The following is an 8,934-nucleotide window of genomic DNA, read 5'->3' on the forward strand; positions in this document are numbered from 1 at the left end:
TAAACTACACTGTACCGCATCCGAAAGAGAAAAGACGAGAGACGTCGGAGAACGGGGCGAGGGGGAGAGAGAGGAGAGAGGAGAGAGAGAGGAGAGAGACGCGGCCCGGGGCCGAGATAGGAGGAGATACAAAGATGGCCGCAGAGCGGAAACCGGGTTCATTCGTTCGGTGGCTCGCACATGCCTCTGTGTGCGGTGCTCCTCGTCTTTTGTGTCGTTCTTCCGAATGCGGGACACGCGGCCGCAGTTAGTTCTGATTAGCGCGGCGGCGAATGACGTAGCACTGGCGAAAGCTCGTGCTTGGAATGCCCGAGCAGACGAGCGCAACTCGGCGCTGCCACCCAGCGCTCCTCTTCTTCTTCCTCTTCGTCGTCTTCTTCTTCCTCTATTCTCACGCCACCGGATCCGAGGAGTCCGCACCGCTCGGCAGCTCTCAGGGTTGATGGGAATTTATTTAGGGGAGGCTTGGCCCGGACCGAAAATCCGACGGCTCTGAAACGAAATACTCAACCGCCCCGCGTAAGTGTGACAAAGGAGGGAACCGAAAACGGGGAATTCATCAACCTCGTCGATCCGCGATTCAGGCGCCCGGAGCTGCTTGTGTCGACTTGTTTCGACGATTCGATTCGATCGATCCTCTTATACTTGCAGCACTGCTCACGGGGAGAAAAAAAAAATAGCAGATTTTAATCAAAACTGCGGGAAAAGCGGGACGCTTCAGGGTTTTTGGTAAAAAATACCCGTGTCAACGATGTTTTTTAATATAAAAACAAATTTTACGAAGACTATTCAAAAAAAAGAAAACTTGTTTTTAGTAAAATCTGCTTTTTTATCCTCTCCGTGTTCGAATGATCGGGCGTCAATTCCTCGATAAGGATTCATTCATCTCGGAGTATATTCTGACAATTTATGCAGTGTACGGTTAAATCGTTATATTCGATTAAAGTTACAAATTCCTGCGTAACATACAGCCTTGGTCTCGGCCATATTTGAATACCTCCCTTAATTTCACAAACTGAATTTTCATCGATTCTCGCAGGCGTGAAACTTTCGTCCAACGAACCTTTGTCTCCTTGAACAATTCTTTCTTCCCGAAAAGGGAGACCAATTTTATGGTCTACAAATATCAGATCTCTTTCATCCGGTAGGTACCTGTACCTCCAGTTTACGAAGAGCCGTCAAAGATCGATGGATATTAATGGAAACTGATCAGATACGTAAACCGAAAACGACTCTAATCATCAATAATCTATGCATGTACGTGAAATTCCCCCGAGCACTTACAAGCGACACGAGGTAAGATCTTAATACCTTTGCACAAAGACTCCCGACTGTTGTACATACCGTAGTTGAAAATACGGGCTGTGCGGTAAAGAAGAAAGCAGACGAAGTGGGATCAAGCGGCAGAGACTAGGGCGAGTACCTTACAAGAGAAGCGAAGCCGGGGGTTGACGTTTAAAAGTTAAGGAGGACTTAAAACAAAGCACTACCCGAACAAGCGGAATACCTCCGTGGGGAAGACGGAGGGCGTTTATCCTCCTAAATCAGCTCCGAGGAAGTAAGATGGCCGACAAGTCAGCGCGGCGGCAGCTCGAAACCCGCTTAGAGATCTCGACTGTTAGGCTCTGGGGCTCGTCGTTATCACCGTCGCTCATCTATAGACTAGCTCGAGTCCGTGCATGTGCAGCCCACCCACACACGGCTCGAATCCCTCGAACACATGTGTTACGATCTCGGTGTTGCAGACGCGCGTCAGTATCACACAAGAGAGACCGAGAGACCGTCCCGCGTACGTGTTCCAGTGCGTTTTGTCGTTGCCGCGATAGCGCGATAGCGAACCCGAGCCCTGCACACACCCGCGGGATAATACGGACTCGGTTTGATTTATGGGTTAATAGTTAACCGGCCGTAAATAATGCTAATCACACTCTTATTGTACGTTCGATGCCGGGGCCGTCCGCCGGCGAATGTTTTGTCCGAAAGGGTTTCGAGGAGATTGAGATTTATGCCGGATAGCGCGGCAGGACGATCATGGTAATTCCGCAATTCGCATTGCCGCTCTGCCGCTGCAGCCATGTGATTTTCTAATTACAACACCGCGATAGCTCGCGTTGCCGATCGTATAAATTGAACCGTTCCCGCGAGTATTGGCCCCGTCAGGTTTCTCGATCCATTCGCTCGATCGCGACATTGGGATCGATCGGCTTTTTTACCGCATCCTCCTCTTTTACCTCCGACACGTAATTGAATGCCCTCTGAGTTTATGATTGTTATCGCACGAGTCGAAGATCCGTTCGCATTTCACATCTGCTTCGTTGCCGATTATGATTACAGGTTTTACACACCTACGCGCAATGTCTTGCAGACGTTGATTAAGTGATTCACCGAGACTCGAGAGCCTCGTTCTAGCCTGGAAAACTAATCAATCCGTCTTTCGCTGCCACATGCCATACACGCCTCACTCGCGCGAACTTTGACCTTCGCAATAAGAATACCGATATGTGCACAGTGCGCACTGTTCCTAGCTCTGCTAATACGTCGGCGAGAAGATGCCTCGGGCCGCAATTGTACGCCGCAAGAAGATGCATAGCGTATCATTATACTTTGTGGTGTAAGTTTATCTCGTTACTGCACAGCTTTGCAGAATCATTTCTATGGTTAAAAATATCGAGGAAACCGGACGGCGATGCGATAAGTTACGCACCTACTTAGGCGTGCGGAAACAATGATCGTACTTACGTACAATATACCAGCAGTTGTAGGAATTGTGTTGATTGAGGAGAATAGTTGCGAATTGGCGAGTAGATATGTGTTTCAAGTACAAATTGCAGCCGCTGTTACATACGGAAACAGCGTTCTTACAACTCCGGGGGGTTGTTCGTCCAGAACGATATTAGCGTTCACTTTTTCACACTTTTCACGAATAAAAAGCTTGTATCTGCTGTGTAATGCGTGCGGAGTAACGAAAGAAAAGGAAAATGTTCCAGCAAGTAACCGGCGGTAATGTAGATGTATACCGATTAAAAGAAAGTCCTTTTTTTCCGCCCTTCTTTTTACGACGTCGCCGCGTCGTTCCGGTAGCTCTAAATCATAGTTTACATTGGTAATCAAACCCAGTTACACCGATAGTATATTCCCATTTGGTTGAATAATCGCACAGTGTAGTTCGGTTTAAGATGTCCGAACGGTTTTCTGCATTTCTTGCAGCTGATTAACGGCTTTGGAAACACGTACTTCGTCAATTTCGGAGTTTCAACAAAGGTGCAGGTTGGCACAAGCTTGCGCGGGCTCGAGGAGCACGGGACGAGCTGACTAGAACTAATTAAGAAGGACGTGTGGTTGATTAAGGCGACGTATATAAAGGAGCTGAAAGTTCAATCACGAGTTGCTAAATCGTGTTACATGCATATAGATTACACGAACACGAATCTAATTAGAGACTGGTATAATTAGCAGTTAGTTGGCGACATTATCGCCTTTTCAAGTATTATATATGTAATATATGTAATGTAATACACGTAATATATATATATATTCGTGGCTAGCCAGCTGTAATAATCTTACTTGCAAATTATTCTACGATTTTATACCGTCTTCCAATGAATTGGATGATGGGACTGCTTATTAATTTATGAATATAAAAGAATTCTCGCTTGTTAAATATTGAAATAATTTCATTTATTAGGACGAATTATGGCGGACGACGAACGCCATTCTTAGAACTTTGCACAACCTATCACGATACTCAGTTCCCGTCAAGACGTGACGGGATTTCGTATGACTTCATCAATTTTTCTGTCCACTATTTATAACATATTGCGTGACGATGTAACAAGAACGGAGAACTACAGTGCTGATAGTACCGTCTTTATTTCCCGAGAAAAGGAAGATTTTATTCTATTTTTCCACGTCTTTCTGCAACGTCGCTTCGTGATTGGCGTTGACAGGGAGATAAGAAGGGAAGGGGATCTTGCGATGTTCTGACGTCAGATTAATTTATATTCAATTTTAATTACTACATGTGTCGAATATGCTATGTTTACAAACGATACTTTTAATCATATTAATTGCATTCGCTTTTGCGATTAATATACTTCTTATTAAATAGATAAGCAAGGATAAACACTTTTATTCGATACTTTTTTGTCATCGTCTGTTTGATATTATTTTTTTCCATTCCCGCTTCCTCCCGTCACTTCGTCGTCTTCTTTCGCTGTTGAAAGTGTTAATTTTATCACGCACGCTGTGTAAGAAAACATATACATAGGTATACGCAGCGTGTACCCACAATCTCACTTTACTATCGCGTGTGTTTTACGAACCATTTTGTAGAATTCACACTGAAACGACGATAATAATACAATTATACGTATTTGATTTCATTTTAATAAACAAAATGGCGGATCCCAGCTGAAAAACACTATAATTATACGAATAAAAAATAATCAATTACATTTCAATCATTATCTTTGTACCGTCGATCCGCTGGTTTTTTTCCTACCAATCTAATCCTCGCACTCAGGCGAGAGAACAACGAGCCAAAAAAAAAAAAAAAAGGAGAAACAAAAAAGAAAAAGTAAAATAAAGAGAACGAAAAGAGGTAAATTCGTATCCGACATAGTAACGGATGAAGTATTTTCCCGATACAATTTTTACGTCAGAGATTCTCGTTACGAGTCAACGGGGCTGACGACGTCACGTCCGGCATTTACGACCGTAAAGAAAACAAACTATATATATACATATATACGAGAGAAGGCGGATCACCGGTATACCTATAACCAACCTAAGCGAGATGAGAAATATATACAGGTACTCAGCTGTCGGGCACGATCGAGATCCAGCATTGGAAACGATCGTGAAATTCGATCATTGATCGCGGGACGTGAAATCGCTCCTGCATTTTTTTGTCATCACTCCTGTGGCGCACTCCGTAATAATTATAAGCAAACGGGAAACAAGGATTTCAATTTTCGATCGTGTCAAGATCGATTTGGGATCATATTTTTCAGTTAAAACGATACGAAGGGCGTGGAAATAACCGTCGTCGGGTGTTAAACACGGTGGATCACGAATGTCGACTTTTGCAGCTAAACAGACCGTATACACGTATAAATAACTAGCGCAGAACAAGAGCCGAGCTGGTACAACTGAGCCCCTAATTTACACAGCCACCACATCCTCCCCACGTTCTCTGTTTTAGTGGTGGAACTTTGCCGACAATTAAAACGCTTTAGTAATTAACTGGGTCTCCTCACCTTCCGCAGTAACTGTTACCGACTCGGGGCGGCCCTCCACCCCGTCCGCCCACCCTTCCCACCCTCGGCGTCCCTTTTCGCGAGGGCGAGCCGCCGCTGCCCAGGCAGCTTCGTTGCTGAGAGAGACATTTAGGGCTGCTGTTTCCATGGCGACGCGGTAAGACACCCTCTTGCGCGTTGCCACGGGAAACACCTCTCGGAGGGATTCAATTCGTAACAAAACGGAAGCACGGCGTCCTCCCTCCTCCCCTCCTCGCCGTGTACCAAAGCTGCGTATAGGTGTGTGCTGCACGATTCTTCGCGTCTGCATTGATTAGCCGCGGTTATTCTTCCTGTGGCAAAGAACGAGGGAAAGGAAGGAAAAAAGGTGGAGGAGGAGAGAAATCCCGCAGCCGGGCGTGTTTCGCCGATAGCGAGAGCCTAATAGGCGAAATGAGGCGGGGGGGTGACGCGGAGGAAAGAAAATGGGCAGATCACCCTTCGTGATTGTATTTGATGGCGAGACTGCCGACGTGCCGAGGAGGTTAAACCGTGATTAAAAATCGTTATTCCATCTACGTAGGAATCGGAATTCTCCCGATCGAAATGAACCATCGGGGAGGGAGAGGGGGACCAGCAGATTGCAATCCGCATGCTCGATAACTCAAGATTAACGCGATCATCGCGAAGAAACATGAATTTTTCCTATTTTTGATGAATCTCCCCGAAACTCGAAACGAAATTACGGACAATTGGTTATTTTCATGCCAGCAAAGAATTTTTGCAAAAAGGAACGGCATCGATCTGATATTTTCATCGGTTTCATACGGATGTTTAGGCTGGTTGGGAATCATACAATATTGGCGGCCAATGCAACGGTGAACCATTAGCGGCTATAGAATGGCGAACGATGTTCCAGTCATGCATCGGCACGCAATATTGGTCCAACGCTGACTTAAAGCTGACCACACCAATTAGCCTAGCCAGTTCGAAATCTGATAAATCGTCTTGAAAAATCGGCTGAAATGGTAAATCCGACTAAAAAAAAATTCATCATCGATGTACTAATGACGTAGATGAGGCAACAAGTAATAGCAATAATTTGGGTTTATGCATCGGCAAAGCTTCGTTTTATGACTTTGCCGTTACATTCACGTCCTAAGGAGTCATTACCAGATTTTATAGGTAACTTATAACGATAGAAACAGTACAGTACGAATTGTTTTAAAAGAATTTAAAAATATTGCGTCTATTTGTAGGTATGCGAGAGTTTCGACGTGCGACTAGTAAATGCGAGCGATGCGTGAAGTTCAAGTCCATCTCTGAAAGTCGAGCGGTGTGATTCTGTGTTTCAGTGATTAAATGGTTACGATTTTAAGCGAGTTAAGAACCGATAAGCGAACAGATAAGAGAACATACGGCGAAAGAAAACCTTGCAATCACTAGCCAATTTTTCAGAAACTTTTCAACCAATGTAAATCATAAATTAGCTCAGGAATGTTGCACGACCATTAGCCGCTTTTGCACGCAAGATCGATTCAATACCGAAAGCTAACGATTAACTGAGCCAAAATCTTACCGCGAACAAATCTAACATGGTCGAACCTCACCTTTTGATATTGGGCCGTTAGGGCGGAGAATGTTCGGCCAAAAAGGTGAACCTAGTCTGGCCCATTACAGACTGATCGATGTTGACAGAACTTGTCACGGCGTTACATCACAAAACTCGCCCAGCGTCTATTACCAAGCATAGTTTGCTTATCAGATTTCTGCACGGGCATCTTTACGAACACCGTTTCGAGAATCCGAGCTTTCGTAACAAGCCGAGCTTCGCGTTAGTTGGGTAACGATTGGGTATCGTTGATACGGATCATGCTCGAGGCGTCGCAGGTCGATTAATTACAAGTAGGTGGGTGGGGGGGAATGGGTGAAAATAAATTGTAGGGTGACAGAGTCGACGGTCTCCTTTTTTCTCTCCTCTACTTTCATCTTGTTCGTTGTTCAGCTGCCGCGGTCTTGACCCTGCCGCTGCATTTGCTCCCTGGTGTAATAATTACATTGTTTGAGGCTCGTATAGATTGAGCCTCGCGGCTCTGCTCTGTGCTCGGGCAGCCGCTAATCAGCAGTGTTGGAAATGGAACACTGACGAGGAGAACCGAACGGTCGGTGATAATATTCAGAGATTACGACGGAGAAGAAAAAGAAATCGGAGAAATGTGGGAGGGAGGGCTATCGATTCGTCCGATTCTCTGTACTAGCGTAATACTTGAAAAACAAAGAGGAGAAAAGCGAAAGAAAAAGAGAAGAAGGATAAAGAAGAACGGGGGGAAAAAAAAAGTTTATGAAAAATTGATCGAGGACGATATTTCATATTTAGGTGGGAGATCCTTCTGAGGGAAGCGAAGCACGCGCGCCCCATACATCAAATTTTCCTTGACTATATACGACGGCGAGCCGTGGCGGTTTAATATGAAACTCAAATGGCGATACATGACAGCCTTATACCGGAGATGAGATGTTTCCAATCTTATTAATAAATCGGTATACTGGAAAGAGAGCAGTCAGTCTCATCTGCAGCTCAGGCGTGGTATAAAACTTGTGAAGTGAAACGCTTGTGCATCGCGTAACTCGGTACTGCAATGGAAGCGGAAAAAAATAGCCCGCTGCACCGAGCGAGAGAAGAAGAAGAAGAAGAAGGAGAAGAAAAAGCTGAGCGAGATGTCGGGGTGTGCACAAGTCGTTGGCATAAATGACCTCAGCCTTTTCAAGGTGATTATCATACGGAAAGTAAGTTGGCTAACAAGGTGCCGGAGTGCTTTGCTTCACCCTCTCGAAAGTAGGAGGACAAAAAGATCAGAGCGCCGGTAATGGCTGACTGAATGGCTGGCGGGTAGTCGAGCCGGGTTTTCTGGCTCCTCCTAAATTTTAGAATTAAGTTCCGGCCGAGGCCCCGCAGCACGGGGGCTAATTTTAATTTCCTAATTTTTCCCCACCCCGTGACGCTCGGAATAAGGTAATTTCCTCCCCAGAAGAGAATAGAGGTAATTACTTAACAACTCCCCGCAGCACCCACCCACCCTCCCTCCCTTACTCCCTGACTCTCCTCTTATTAAAAGAGGATCGCGCCCCCGCGTCAAGGGGCGGTGGCATGGGGGTGGCTTTCCTCCCTCCCTCCATCGCGATATCTGCACACGATTTCCGGGGCTCGTCAGCTGCAGAGGGGTGGATTCGCCCCGTGGTCGAGGGACGAGGATGTACACCTAGGCGACATGCGCGAGCTCGAATCGCTCGTCGATCGTTGAAAAAAGAGAATGGAAAAAATTCCGATACTTTTTCATCCCCGTTGCACCGTCCGCACGAGACCCGGGGGTATGATTACCGAGATTTTTAATTACTCGAATTTGTATCGCGTGCCGTCCGGGGTCAGAGCCGAAGTTTTACTTGTAAAAGTGTTAAAAGTGAAAGAGGGCGGTTTACGTCCCTCTGTCTTTTTTCTTCGGAGCATTGCTTTCAACGAGGTTGTAATTTGATTGAAAACGTCGACCATAAGTGTCCGACAAATCAGTTTCGTTCGTTTTACGTGTAGCAGGGTCAAGTGAACCTCGAGCCTGTTCCGGAGCGGGATGAAGAATTATTCACCGAAACGAGTTGGTGTGATAAATTCGTGACGAAAGCCGGTGAACCGAGCCATTGAAGC

This window comes from Neodiprion virginianus, chromosome 2, assembly GCF_021901495.1.
Source record: "Neodiprion virginianus isolate iyNeoVirg1 chromosome 2, iyNeoVirg1.1, whole genome shotgun sequence".
NCBI lineage: Eukaryota > Metazoa > Arthropoda > Insecta > Hymenoptera > Diprionidae > Neodiprion > Neodiprion virginianus.